The sequence below is a fragment of the Hesperophylax consimilis genome, chromosome 25 (assembly GCF_061612785.1).
Source record: "Hesperophylax consimilis isolate HC1 chromosome 25, BYU_Hcon_1.0, whole genome shotgun sequence".
NCBI classification, from domain to species: domain Eukaryota; kingdom Metazoa; phylum Arthropoda; class Insecta; order Trichoptera; family Limnephilidae; genus Hesperophylax; species Hesperophylax consimilis.
This window is the reverse complement of record NC_142860.1, coordinates 25,948,550-25,964,703: the sequence shown is the minus strand read 5'-3', so window position 1 is coordinate 25,964,703 and position 16,154 is coordinate 25,948,550. Positions and strand designations below refer to the sequence as shown.

At 31.4% G+C, this 16,154-nt stretch overlaps 1 protein-coding gene across 2 annotated transcripts in view; it reads right to left on the bottom strand.

Annotated features, from left to right (window-relative positions):
- LOC149411735 (ileal sodium/bile acid cotransporter-like) overlaps nucleotides 1-16,154 on the bottom strand; it is an 88,061-nt gene that overhangs the window by 69,664 nt on the left and 2,243 nt on the right. The window contains exon 1 of one of the 2 annotated variants that reach the window (XM_089646780.1): nucleotides 1,990-2,124. The exons of the other annotated variant lie outside the window; for it this stretch is intronic. The gene's annotated coding sequence lies outside the window, so the exon portion shown is untranslated. Of the gene's footprint in view, nucleotides 1-1,989; nucleotides 2,125-16,154 lie in introns of those variants that run through there. 2 annotated transcript variants of the gene reach the window in all.

The following is a 16,154-nucleotide window of genomic DNA, read 5'->3' as shown; positions in this document are numbered from 1 at the left end:
TCTAAAATTGTGAGCTAGAAACTAGCAGAGCTTTTTCCGTCTGGTAAATATCGAGCCCGACACGTCATTTCCATCATGAGCCATGTAGCTTTAAAATAAAGGTGCGTTCAAAACATAAAGGCAAGTCGCCGAATTGTCAATGTAGGCACAGATTATGGAAACTAAGTGTAAAAAAAATATAAAATATAAATATAAAATATACACGGTGTCCGGAAACTCGTAGTACAAGCGGGAAACTGGAGAATCTACACCACATGGGGAACCCAAATAAACATAAAGTTTTTTGATTTGAGCATTTTCACAAAAAAACCAAAAAAAAACATTTTTCGGCTATTTTAGGGTTAAAGTTTTTTCTGGTGTTTAGGGTTGAACAACAGATGTTTTAACCCTGCAGAACAGAAATATTTTATGATTACACCGGATTAAATGAAGGGTGATTTCAAAATAATGCTTCAAATCCGAGTTTCTTCATTTGTTTTACTTTCAAATAGTTTTAATTAGTTGGGTACTTTGATCTTTAGTAATAATTTATAAGAATTTGACTAAAAAAAAAAAACAATAAAAAAAAAATCAACTTCTAACTCGATTTACTCGATAACGAAAGCTCAAATCAAAAAAAAATATACTACAAAATCGACTCCAAATGTGATGTAGATTCACCAGTTTCCCGCTTGTACTACGAGTTTCCGGACACCCTGTATAATATAAACTAACTTGTACTATTATCTAAACAAAGTGTTGTTTCAACAATTACTACACGAAACATCTATTTAAATTAAGAAAATAGGTTCTTAGTTTGGGTTCATTAAGTAATTTATATTAATATATTTTGATTGAAGTTAAACTTTAACTATAGAAAAAAAAGACAAAAATGGCAGCAAAGGGATCGTTTTATAAGGTACATTTATAACTTCGATTGAATAAAAATGTAATCGGAAAGTATATTTTATCACCTATCCCTTAGCAAATCGTTGTTTCTTGTAGTAATTAAGTTGAAAAGTAGTGTAATTTCTATAATCTTCGCTTTATTTGCATTTTAAATATACACTGTGAATTTTTTCATACCTATAACATATTAAAGAACAGAAACTAAACGTTTGGTAATTTTATGAACTTCCTTTGCGATTTTTTTCTATAGAGAAAATTTTATACATAACATTTCGGAATAACAAATGAATAGATATTATCTTCAAAAATAACATATATTTTTTTGGAACTTAAAAACTTAAAGAGTAAACGAGTAACTTGTTATAAATCGGTAGAAATTGGATATGCGAGGATTTAAGGAAATGTTATGAAGTCTACCTAGAACAAATAAAAGTTTTATAAGTTCTAATACGAATGCGTTAATTTTCCGATTAGAATTATTATATTAAAAATTTAATTAATTTATTTTATGCAATCATTTTTTAAGCCATGATAAGGGTTCTCTATTGCACCTTAGCATTGTCATGTATCACCTTTGCGATAGTTACAAAAACAGTAAAAAATTTTTTTTTTTAATTATGAGAAAAACTACTTAGGACGGGTAGTTTCACAGAATTTGAACAATTCATCAAACATCATTAATTAATTCATCATTAAGTCAATGTTCTGTTATTATATCATCATGCTTTACAAAACTGAAATAATAACAGAGCTTTGACAGAACTTGAAATGTGATGAATTGTTCAAATTCTGTGAAAAAACTGACCCTTAATTAATGTTCACAACAAAATCAGCTAAAGATATAAATACATTAAACGTGTATAGTTAATAAATATCAGTTAATTTTGAATATGGTTATAACCAAGGACGTTATGTTTTACAAACAGTAAACATGTTATTATTTCTTAGTGACTCGTTTATATGTAATACATGAATTTTAAATATCAAAGTCACCATGATAAGGCAAGAAAACCGATAACAATCAGTTATTAATTTCACAAATCGATCCGATAATCTAAAGAAATAACATTTCAATTATTAACTGATAAACTTGATACTTACATTTTGCACAGATAATCACAAAAATATTTAAAGTCAGAAACCACAGACAAGAATAAGTTTTAAAAAAACACGACCGCTCGCGGCGAAGCGCGCAAGATTATGATACGAATACGACCAATACGAGGGACTTCGACTGCGAGAAAATGAGGTTTTACGACTGCTAGGTAATAGGTATGATTACTTTGCAATCGTACACATTGACACCAGCCACTTGATGAAATATACACCAGTAAAGAATGGAGCAGGGATTTCCAATTGGTTTCGATGAATTTGTCATCGTATTGAAATAAAAACGACAGCAAATTTTTTTTAAATGATTTTTTGAAAACTTGCCACTGAATATGTTCCAACTTACTTACCAATGCTTCTTTTGTTGACATTTTTCGTACATTTGTTACTAAAATTTTGTTTATTTTTGTCTACCGGCCCACAGTGGGCTGAAAATCGGCTTTCATAGACATAGAGACTTGAATTTTCAAGGGTATTTTTTTGGCTAGAAATGGATTCTGCTGATCATTACTATGCTATAAAATGTCGTACGAAGCAATTGCGTGTACAAATGAAGGAGTTATAATTTTTTTAAGAAAAATTTGTATGGCGCTGACATTAAAAATGAGGCTATCTCTGGAATCATAAGGTTGGCCGTTCTATCCTTACATACAGATAATACTACTATTTATTTGTATTTTTTTGACATACTTCATATTGTGGCGCAAGGTGCGATTTTTTTTTTTTAAATCCTCAAAGTTGAAAAAACCCTTTTTAATGTTGATGATTCATTTTAATGCTTAAATGCTTTTGGGCTTGCAGTGTAAATAAAATATTGTAAACTAGACAAAGCATACTCATATGTAAAGCATTTAAGCATTAAAATGAATCTTCAACATAAAAAAGTTTTTTTTTCAACTTTGAGGATTTAAAAAAAAAAAATCACAAGTTTCGCCACAATACGAAGTATGTCAAAAAAATACAAATAAATAGTAGTATATTTGTGTGTAAGGATATAATGGTCAACCTTATGATTCCAGAGATAGCCTCATTTTTAATGTCAGTTCCATACAAATTTTTCTTAAAAAAATGATGACTCCTTCATTTGTACACGCAATTGCTTCATACAAATTTTTATAGCATAGTAATGATCAGCAGAATCCATTTCTAGCCAAAAAAATACACTTGAAAATTCAAGTCACTATGTCTATGAAAGGCGATTTTCAGCTCACTGTGCACAGTTTTTTGGCTTGGAGTGTAAATAAAATATTGTAAACTAGACAAAGCATACTCATATGTAAAGCATTTAAGCATTAAAATGAATCATCAACAAAAAAAAGATTTTTTTTTCCACTTTAGGATTTTAAAAAAAAAAATCGCACCTTGCGCCACAATATGAAGTATGTCAAAAAATACAAATAAATAGTAGTATTATCTGTGTGTAAGGATAGAACGGCCAACCTTATGATTCCAGAGATAGCCTCATTTTTAATGTCAGCGCCATACAAATTTTTCTTAAAAAAATTATAACTCCTTCATTTGTACACGCAATTGCTTCGTACGACATTTTATAGCATAGTAATGATCAGCAGAATCCATTTCTAGCCAAAAAAAATACCCTTGAAGATTCAAGTTTCTATGTCTATGAGAGCCGATTTTCAGCCCACCGTGCGGCCTCGAAACAACCGTGTCATTAACTTTTCTTTTTTGGGTTTAAATTTAATGTTATTATTATATTAAGTTTACATACATGTATTTTTTTAATGGTGTAATTGTAAAGCTGCACATCTATACAGGAATGCCCTAGTGAGATGTGCAGAGTATGTTTTTTATGTTAAAAACTGTTTTTTGATTAAATAAATAAATAAAATATTTAGTATTAATTATTATTGAAATTACAATAACAGCAAATTTTAAGGTATTCTGAAGGCTTATTCACAGGAGTTTTTTTTGCACGATACAGTTTCTTCCTTAAGATTTTGAATGATGTATTTATTAGTGAAACTAGCTGTATCCCGCCATGTGTTGCTGTGTCTCAGTCTCTCTGTGCATATAGAGAAACAATAGCGCGTGTTGATTTTACGTCCAAGATATTGCACTGTTTTAAAAAAAAAACATTTTTTTACATGTCACAGGTGACATCTATACAGGGTGTATCGGCACTAACCCGACAAACTTTAACCAGCTATTCCTTAGCACATTTGGAGTAAAAAATGTTATGGGCACTTTGCTGTCCGGTAGCATTTTTTTTTTCAATTAAAAACAAAAAAAATTAAAATTTCCACACTACATCACTGTCATTGGCATTGCTTTTCGTGTTCAACAGCTGTTATAAGCAAGTATGTCGAAAAGCGTCTTCGCTCTTTCGCACACACTAAATAATAATAGTTAAAAATGAGACGAATGGTGCCGTGCCATTTCGTTGTGATGGTAAAAGTGCGCCAATATAGGTACACACGTGCATTATTCAACGGAATTCGAATAAAATATTGCCAGATAGATGGGTTTTCAAACTTTGACAAAGGATAAAACAGTGGTGACATGTGGTGAAAATATGAATAATAATTTTTTTATGAAAAAAAAAACGTTACCAGACAGCAAAGTGCACATAAGATTTTTTACTCCAAATATGCTAAGGAATAGCTGGTTAAAGTTTGTCGGGTACGTGTCGATACACCATGTATAGAAGATTATTAAGACATGCATGAGTACTATGACATTAATTACACAGTAATGTGTAGTACTTTGTTGGTATTTATAAACGAATAGTTTATATTTAGAGAACCATTATTACCCCAGATTGGATGTTTTACAGAACATAGCTAAATTACTACAGCGATAAAAGGTGCACTTCAAGAAGTATTATAAATATTATTTCTTATCCAAAAGTATCGTTGACAGCCCTGTTTTACTAAAGCCAAATTGCGATACTTGCCCAGCTATTCCAAGTAGAATTAATTTTGAAGGCAACAATAAACTCACTACTAATTACTCTATTATAATATTTTGCTAGATTATACATGTTAAAAAGTCACTTTTTTTATACATATATAAATTTATATTTTTCTGTTCAAATACAATATTCACTGTTGTTATAACATTCTAGGCCTGGAATTTATTTTATATTAATGTGATAATGATTTATGTCAGGTCTTATAGAAACCTAGCATTCATTCAACTATTTCTACACTAGTAGATATTTCTTTTAATAATGTATTGCTTAACTGCACTTCTATTAAGGCGATGCACTACGTCGTGTAATATTTTAGATTGAGCCGCTATCAATAACAACCCTTACGTAGATGGTGATAAGGTTTAAATTCCCGCTTAACACCATCCGCCTGTTATGATTTATGCAAGAAAAAAACATGACCAAAAAATGCCTTTTATTTTATTTTGTGAATGTCCAGATATTTAATTTTTTTTCGATCATTTTATAAATAACTTAATTTGCCACATTATACAATAAAATCATAACCGAAAATGGGTTCGTAAGTAGGAGATTTTGAACTTTAAAGCAGTTTTCATAGGCCTTTACATTATTTTTTCTGGGCTTATAAAAAGACTTATCTAAAAAATACTCGATTATTTCAAAGGCCAAGATGTATTCTACTCGCAGTATTTAATTAAAGCATCTGAAACATTTCAAGGCGACCAAATTTTCAAACCAAAAACACATGATTTTTGTATATATTTTTAATAATATTTTTGTGTACACATTACTTGTTCGGTAATCACTCTATTGTAAAAGCCATTTTATGGCGTTTAAATAAGTAAATAAATATAACGTTGGATTGAATCACCGATACAATATTGTATTTGTATGCCTTTCTTGAAAGATTAGAGTTTTTAAATGGACAAAACTATATATTCACATTCATATTGCGTACGTACGAGCGCAAACAAATAATTCGTCTTAATATTTTTAAGCATAACTTGCAAAAAGTGTATTTTCATAAAATAATTAAATTTTCGCCATCTATGAACGCATGGACTAAAACGAACGTTAAGTTTACCCTTAAGTGTATCCCTGATCGAAAATTGCACTCAGTTATAATAGTGACAGTGAGACTCATTGACTTTTGAATATATCAGTTTAATTGGTGAAAGTGGTCGTTCGAGCTGGTTCGTGGCAAAAATTCACAAAGCCCACGACTTGAATGGAACGTGAACTCCGACGCAAAAAACTCTCGGCGTAAAATTTTACCCCCCTGCGAATAAGGCTTAAATTATAGTCAAATTTCGGTCAGAACCTTTTTTATTTATTTATTTGATACATGTTAAATTATTTTGAAATTTACATAAAGTAGATATTATAATGAATCACCATACTAGGCGGCTGCCCGCTTCATGGTGACCAATTGAGTGTAATTACTTTGTATGAAATATTAAATCTAGTGTAAACATATGAAATTAGTAACTATAGATGAAGCTAAAATTTTGGAAAAATTGTAATAAAAAGTAGAAGATAGAAATTAGAAAGGAGAAAGAAGTAAATTAGCATTAGATTGTAAAAATGTACATAATTATATATATAATTTTTAATATGTGTGCATGCAAGCACACATGTGTATATAGCAGCAGACATACCTATATACATATAACAACACATGTATACATACACCCATATGACTCATCCTCACGCATAGAAACAATATATACATCTCTATCTGAGTACTTGGAATAGGCTACTAACACTATAACAATCACACATCAAAAAATCCCCGAGCGCTTTCCTGAAACTGTCGTATTTGGCTATTGATTTTATTTCTAACGTTAAATTATTGAATATTTTTGGAGCAAGAAAGTTAAATTTGGTTTCATAAAGGTGTTCCACATTTGAATATAAAGGCGTGGTGTTTTTTTTCATTCTAACACTGTTTAGATCATATTTCTAACCATGCCAGAGAAAGAGACATAACGATGTTTATGAGACCATAATTTGAGCTGTTCCCAAAAGCGAAAAAAATAGCCTGAATTGTAAAGAGTGTGTACATATTGTTACTCTTGTTATTAAATATTTTATTAATTTCAAAAGAAAGCTTTATTACCCCTGGATACAATTTTGTCATTTATCTTTATGCAATCAGATGTAGGTACTGTCAGGCTGACAAGATAATAAGATATACGTGGAATTGTTTAGTACCTACATAGGTACACAATATTATCATCAAAATAATAAACATATGTTTTTTTATCTTTTTTCAATTTTCAAGGTACCTACAGCAGACAAAATGTATCAAAAATATTCAATACTTCAAATTTACAAATAAATAAGTCAAATACTCATAACTTGCAATTCAATACATCAGCAAGATACCAGAAAACTATTAAAATCCCAAAATTAAACACTTAGCTCATTCAAAATACCTATCTTTATCTAGGCATAATTTATTTTAATAACCTTCCATTAAATTTTAAAAATATCGAAAATATTTATGAATTTCACCTTAAATTAAAAAATTACCTTAAGTCCAAAATACGTTCACTACTTACATCTAAAAGTAATATTGTTTAAATCTTGTGTTGTTTCCACAGACATAGGAATTAATAGACGAGAAGATAAAGGCGAGGGGTAAAATCAACTGTTGAAGAACGAAGGGAGTGAAGATGACTGTGATTCGTCAATAAATCAATCTGACAGTAAATAGGCATCTCGCATTATAATATCACCATTTACTTCTTAAAAGTAAAATCTGCTTTGAATGAATAGACATTTTTACATGGGAGCGCAAATTACTCGCCACGTTATGAACAAATTTGCGAAGTCCAAATTCGGCAAAGTAAGGCAGCTTCTATATTCAGATTCGTAGTTAGTTTCAGAGTATTTAGTTAAGACACTTTTATAAATGTTCATAATTTACTTCCCAGCAACCAACCAGCTTTGTGTTTCGCATCCAGACGTTTCTCGATGTGATAGTAACAACTGATTCATATTATACGATGTGAATATGCTTAAAATAAAATAAAATAATGCTTATATATGGAATGTAATACGACAATTGGGTTTATTCTCTTTTTTCGCATCTATTTTTACCAGTTTTCATAGTACAAGTAAACATTTTGCCGTGTTATTTCGTAAAATGAACCGATGATGCCTCGACTATAGTTCGCACAAGAATGATGACGTCACGTTTTCAAATATCACTTGAGGCCGTACGCGAGCCCAGCCGGTTCAATGGAACCGGTATGGGGAGTGGGGATAATACGCTTTTAATCACTTAGGGCAGGTCTACTAATATTCATATGTCTATGGTTGTTTCTTAATAATTTATTTACCTTAATACTAACATATATATATTATAATTGAACTAGAATTCCCACACCAAACAAAAGAGCATTATCTCTTTATGGTGAGGAAAGGCTACTTTAATTTCTATTGTTTTTCATTTGTCAAATATTAAATAAATAAAATGTATTTATAAAAGATGTCCCAAAAGTAAACCGGAATCGAATTTCAAAATATGACCGTAGTAACCATAACACCACAAGTTAACCATTTATTGGATAACCGACACCTCTGCCATAGGTCACACCAAGTGGTTCGCTACGTTTGGTGATATAGCAGGGGGGCCCTGGTTCATCGGGTGGGGTGTGTTCAGGATGTGCCCAGCCGGGAGAGGCTGGTCGCTGCCTAGATTCTCGACGAAGTCATTCCACTCGAAATGCGAGTGGAATGACTTTTGATTCGAGAATAAGAACGTCGACCAATGAGTGTACTTTCGACGGCGATTGCGAGCGTTCTGGATTTGAGAATCGATACCCAGGTCCCTCGACTCATCGGCTTGCGCCGCAGTGAGAGTGATATATTCATATGTCCGTCACTTCTGGACAAACAGATCCCTAGATTCCTATCTAACCCTTATACTCCTTGTAATATTTAGTGTTTATGCATGTAGAGATTATTTTACGTTGCTTCACTGAAATGTGTAAATTGTTAACATTGATACATGCGATTAGGCCTAGTGAGGTTGATATTTTATGCAATTTTTTTTTTTTTTTTTTTTTAATTAAAATTATTTTTTTTTTTTAATTTATAATGTGTGATATACATCTATATATATTTCACTAGTAATAAGATAAAATATATTATGATATGATTAATATTTATTATTTTTCAATGTTCTCCCATAATAAGCAATTGCTTGTGTGTATGGGATTAGGTATCATTTGTTTAGTTTCTTAGATTTTTATTTTATTTTTTAAATTTTTGTTTTTGTTTTTCTTTTATTAATTTATGTTTTTTTTATTTAGTTTATGTTTTCAGTATATTTTTTAAATTGTGTTTTGAATTCTTTGAAACTGTGAAGTATACATAATATAACTGTGAATTATACACTGTGAAAAGCAGTAAATAAATAAATATTAGCAATATTATACTGACCCAAGTCTTGCTTTCCATTAGTAACTTGTTTCTCGTGACCTTCAATGTTTTTACCTCATTCTGCGACCCTGGTAGGTACCTAGTAGTTAAAAGTGTTCCCATTCATAAAGCCTGTGACAGACCGCGCTTTAAGGCGAAGCTTAATGCTAAATCACTATTTTAATTAATCTTTATAACGAATTTGTGTACATTGTGAATAAGAAAAAATATGCTTTAGATAAATTGAAGTTTTTCCTATCGTTTCGCTTGAGTAGAATAAAAAATAAAAAATAAATTACTCAATAAAAAATATAAATGTGAACTACTAAAATTTTTTTTTTCAATAGAAATGTATGAAATGAATGAAAGGAAACAACTTTAAAAAAATACATTATTATAGCTAAGATTATCTGTGACAGTTTCACTTGATAAACTTTTTTGCTTTCTTATAAAATTATTTATAAAATAAATAAAAACCAGTTTTGTGCTTGAAGTTGAACGTTTCTAGTCTCCGTTTGTCAGGCGATTTGAATGCCTATTACCTACAATATAAGGTATACCAAGAATATACACATTTTTGGCTTGTAGCTTCCTCTTAAGGCGATGCCATACGTAGTAATGCAAAATTATGTGTTTTTGGTTTGAAAATTTAGTCGCCTAGAAATGTTTCAGATGCTTTAATTAAATACTGCGAATAGAATACATCTTGGCCTTTGAAATAATGGAGTATTTTTTAGATAAGTCTTTTTATAAGCCCAGAAAAAATAATGTAAAGGCCTATGAAAACTGCTTTAAAGTTCAAAATCTCCTACTTACGAACCCATTTTCGGTTATGATTTTATTGTATAATGTGGCAAATTAAGTTATTTATAAAATTATCGAAAAAAAAAATTTATGCCTGAACATCCACAAAATAAAATAAAAGGCACTTTTTTGCCATGTTTTTTTCTTGCATAAATCAAAACAGGCGGAAACCTTATCGCTATCTACGTAAGGGTTATTATTGATAGCGTCTCAATTTAAAATATTACACGACGTAGTGCAGGTTTATTCTCGCCATATATTCCTATTGGGGTTGTAATGCGAGCGATTTGCTGAAATAGACCAAGCCATGATGCGTATAGCGTCATATCTGTAAGCCCCATAATCATAGACATATGAATATTAGTAGACCTGCCCTAAGTGATTAAAAGCGTATTATCCCCACTCCCCATACCGGTTCCATTGGAGCCGGCTGTGCTCGCGTATGGCCTCAAGTGAAATTTGAAAACGTGACGTCATCATTCTTGTGCGAACTATGGTCGAGGCATCATCGGTTCATTTTACGAAATAACACTGCAAAATGTTGACTTGTGATATGAAAACTTGTAAAAATGGATGTGAAAAAGAGAATAAACCCAATTGTCGTATTACATTCCATAAGTAAGCATTATTTTACTTTATTTTAAGCTTATTCACACCGTATTATATGGATCAGTTTTAGAAACATATACTATCACATCACAATGTAGCGATTCTCAAGTGTGCTCATCGTTGTTTACTGGGGTAAGTAAATTATGAAACATTTGTAAAAGTGTCTTAACTAAATACTCTGAAACTAACTACGACTCTGAAAATAGAAGCTGCCTTACTTTGCCGAATTTGGACTTCGCAAATTAGTTCATAACGTGGCGAGTAATTTGCGCTCCCATGTAAAAATGTCTATTCATTCAAAAGCAGATTTTACTTTTAAGAACTAAATGGTGATATTATAATGCGAGATGCCTATTTACTGTCAGATTGATTTATTGACGAATCACAGTCAGCCTTACCCCCTTCGTTCTTCAACAGTTGATTTTACCGCTCGCCATTATCTTCTCGTCTATTAATTCCTATGTCTGTGCCCATAATAATGAATAATAAAGTGTATTCAAGTATCTGCCTACCACACGGACATAATTATTTATATAAAATATTATTATTTATGCATGTACCTAACTAGTAAAATATGTAGTATCGAGATTTTAATAATAATGTACACTTTGCCTGGTTTTGTATGTAGAGCCAAGGATTAATTAATTAATTAATTGAGGACTTTTAAATTGCAACGAGATTATTACACAGTCGTGAATGATGAATACATACTAGGAGCAGGCGAATGAGTTTGTGTATTTGGGAAGTATGTTTACGAGAGATGGGAAGGCTGACAGAGATATTGAAAGAAGGGCAAATGCAAGTAACTCCATTAATGGAGGACTGAACGCAGTTGGCGCTAACTAAAAATTGTCCAAAGAAGCGAAGCTAGCAGTCCATAATGTAGTGCTGGTACCTACCCTGATGTATGGCAGTGAGGCATGGAACTGGCAGTGGAAGGATGAAATTAGTCTGAATGCTGTGAAAATGAGATTCCCACCCACCAGTCTCCCCTTAGTATTCTGTATTTGCTGTCCCTCAACAACTCTCGCGTATATTCAATTTTATATAAGTTCATAGATTTGAATGACTTCAATATATGATATGTCCTGTCCCCTTATACATAATCCACAACAGTTTAACCATATATCTTAACCCTTAAATGCATACTGTTGCAAAACTGCAACATACCGTTCAAACCACCTTTAACTCTTTGGTGTATACTTAATACATGCCGTTTTAGAATTATCAAGTTCACGGTAATATATTTTATCGAGTGGCATCACCTTTTTTTTTCTTTCGTGAATGTCAAATGTCACTTTTTCTTTAACAAAGTGAAGATTCTCGAAAATTGGTTGGATGTTAGAATTACAGTTTTGTTTTGCTGTTATTATTTTGATTTTCTTAGGTAAGTAGACACAATAATACAAAACTTATATGTAATAACTCGTATTTTTCCGGTACATTTATTAGTTTTGAGAATTTTTTTAGGTTTTTTTTAAATTTTTTTTTTCATATTAAATTGTTCATATTATTTTTTATTATATACATGGTGTTGTAAACTTGCAACAATTTTTTTAAAAAATTTCAAAAAAATAAAATTCTTTATATTTCCTTGCATATGCATGTAAATATCTACAAAATATATTTTTTTTCCAGAAAAATAAATAAATCATGCATTTAAGGGTTAACTCTAACGGCACAAAGCACTATTTTTAGGGTGAATTGCCTAATACAAAAACAAAAAAATAAACCTGCAGTAATAATTAAAAGTGCCAACCTTAAGCACCCCGCATACCCAATTTCTACCGATTTATAACAAGTTTCTTGTCAACTCTTAAAGTTTTTAAATTCTAAAAAATATCAGTTATTTTTGAAGATAATATATATACATTTGTTACACCAAAACGTTAGTAACTATATGAAATTCCCTCGATAGAAAAAAATCGCAAAGTAAGCTCCGAAAATTATTGAAAACACGTTTTGTTCTGTTATTTAATATGTTACAGCCATGAAAAGCTTCACAGTGTATCTTTAAATGCAACTAAAGCATTTTTCGACATATTTTTGCTCTATTTCAAACGTGTGGTGTTTTATTAAATATTTTCAACATTTTCGCTTAATTATTATCGTTTTTAATATTAGCGCGCTCCCTCTACCATTCGTATTTACATATATCTCTTTCAAACCATCTTTTAACGCTTACTACGGGGCCTTCAGTACTATTCAATATTTTGTAAATAAAATTAGGTTTCATTATAGGAGACAACCTCATTGGTTAATCTGGGGATTTCGCCATTTAAATGAAAATTCCCCGTTATTCCCCGTTTGAGGAATTTTCCCCGGGATTTTACCCATCACTTCCCCACAACACACTTCAGTCAACCACTTCTCTAAACTAAATTAATGTCTGCTGATAAACTAAACACAAAAATTACTATTCCCCATAAATAATGTAAAAGGGAATACACCTCTGTTTTGGCATTCTAATACATAAACATCAACAAAAATAGCCAACAATACAAATAATCAATATATACAGTAATTTAAAATTTAAATTAACCGACAATACAACGAACATATCGAACACGACACAGGAATAACAATATGTATTATTATTATTATTTGAACAATTTGGGTTTGAAAGATATTTCAACCGACCTGAAGTATTTTAATGTATATTTTTGAAATTATTACAAAGATAACTTTGCTCACCTGACCTTAGAATTATTTTCAGAAATATATCGGTGTGAAAAAAAAGCTTCATGATTGTATTTCAATATGAATGAAAGCATAGATGTGTGCTTTCGAAAGATCGTAAACTAATTTTTGAAAAAGGAACTTTAACCTGTCCGGTGGTATGACCGTACAGGTACGGTGAGAAAAAAATTCCTCGTAAGGAGTATGACCGTACCCGTACGGTAGCGCCTAAAATTAATTAATTATTGAATTTCTTCTGGAAAACCGATAGTTACTGCCATCTAGGAACAATTTGTCATATCTTGCAAAAGTTTTTAGCGATTTAGGTACATTATCAACGGAGTTATTTACAATTAAAATATTTCGTGACGTCACCGTCTGGTAGTCGGTGGTAAACAACATTTTTATTGCGAGCGACGTCTTTTGTGAAGTGAAATTTGTGGTTTTTGTTTGTTTTTACACTGAATAACCTAATCATCTTGCATTAAAAATTACGTCACGTGTTTGGATGTGAATATTTATTACATATATTGTACCGACAGTGTTTGTTTTCAGTTTGAATACAGTTTTTACCAGTTTGAACAAAAACTATTTGAAATATTATTCGTTATACTGTTATTATCATTGACATTTTATAATTTTAGGTTATTAATAATTTGGACAGTGTTTTACTGTGATTTGACTTTGTGATTCGTATTGATAACTTGTTCAATTTAAATATTTTACTTTTATAAAAAATGGTTAACCCTTTGAATGAACAAGACATTGCTGATATTTTAATCGAAAGTGAAGATGAAGATGTTTACGAGGATCTTCATAATTTGCCAATACATTCGGATAACTCATCCGACAAATCTGATACATCTGATGAGGATGAAACTCTCCCTAGTTGTTCAACATCAAAAAGAGAAAAGTTGATCATCGTTAATGGGATCAGGGTAAGTTTACGCCCATTATTCATGAATTCGATTCAACTAATTGAAATGAAGTCTTTGAATTCGAACAATCTCATGGCGCTGAAATGGCACGATAAAAGGGATGTACTTATGCTTAGTAACATACATACAGATGCAATGATTGTTACTGATAAAATTGACTTCTCCACGGGAGAAAATAAAATAAAACCAGAGGTAGTTTTAGATTATACCAAAAATATGGGAGCTGTTGACAAAGTGGACGGCATATTGGGCTTCGCAAGCAGTTCCAGGAAGTCTCTAAAATGGTATAAGAAAATTTTCTTCAGATTGATAGACATTGGAACACTAAATGCTTTCTTTTTGCATCGTTTGAAAACGCAAAAGGTTTTATCATTTAGCAAATTCCGGGAAAACTTAGTGTATCGAAAAATATCACACGCCAAGACCGGCATCATCTGGAGGAAGGAGAGTAGTGGATCAACCAACTCGCCTTTTAGGAAAACATTTTCTCCGTCCTGTACCAGAAACTGCAGCCCAAGGAAAGCGAACTCAACGACAATGCCATGTGTGTAGATATACAGCAGTTCGAGCTCAAAAAAGAAGTGACACGAAATATATGTGCACCGACTGCAATCTTGCATTTTGCGTATATCCATTTTTCGAAGACTACCATATGAAAAAGCAGTATTAGTTAGTGAAGACAATTTTATTCAATAGATGGTGTACATAATAATTAGAATAGTGTTATTGTTATCGTAATTATTGACTGCATATACATTGTGTACCTATATTGAATTTTTATAATGAAAATACAATAGTGTAAGTGTAAATAATAATACGTATATATAAGTGTGTGAAAAAAGGTGTTCTTCCCCCCTTAATTCCCTTGGCATCATTAAAATTGTGGTAAGTGAATCTGATTTTTATTAAGTAAAAACAAAAATCTGCTCCGATTTCGATGGTTGGCGACTTCTGCAAAATTGTTTTTATTTTTTCCTTCTAAATAGCTAAGTATTTGTTTTTTCGTGCTAGTTTATAAGGATTTTTTAATTATTTTTTTATACTCTACGAGGTGGCATTTATTTTTTTCTATATTTTGATTGTTGAAAAAACTCCCTCCAGCGGGACCGTTTTCTTTCCAGAAACTCACCACCGGACAGAAGTATTCAAGTACAATGCAGTAGATGTGAGATTGTGTCGCGTGTATCTATGGTAAAACCATGTATGATCATGTGAAAAATATGGAGATTGGCAAAGAATGCAAGGCAGATTTAAGCGTAATGAGTAATGAGTAAGAAAGAAAGGGACGCTTAGATGGTTTGGGCATGTAGAGCGAAGAGAGGAGTGTAAGGAGACTATATGACGCGAATTTGAATGCTAGAAGATGTCTGAGACGCCTGACAGGGCACGATCAAGTGAACCAGAATGTGAATAAAACAAGGTGTGTTTCAAATTATTATAAGAAATAATTAGTCGCCTGAAATATCCATACAAATTGAAAATATCTCCCGAGTAAAAATAAATGCCGCCGACGGGAATTGAACCCGCACCTTCTGATGTCCGGTCAGGTGCTCTGGACCACTGAGCTACGTCGGCTTATTCGCAACACGCCAAATAATTCAATATGTAATAGTACTTCAATCAACAATTACTGCTTATTAAATTTTTTCACTTGTAAACAATCAACTTTATTTTTGTAGGAAAGGCTTTGTTAGTGCTAAATTTCTCACTAGATGGCGTCGAGACATAATTATATCTACATTTGTTGATGAAATATTTTGACTTGTCAAATATTATTATTTTTT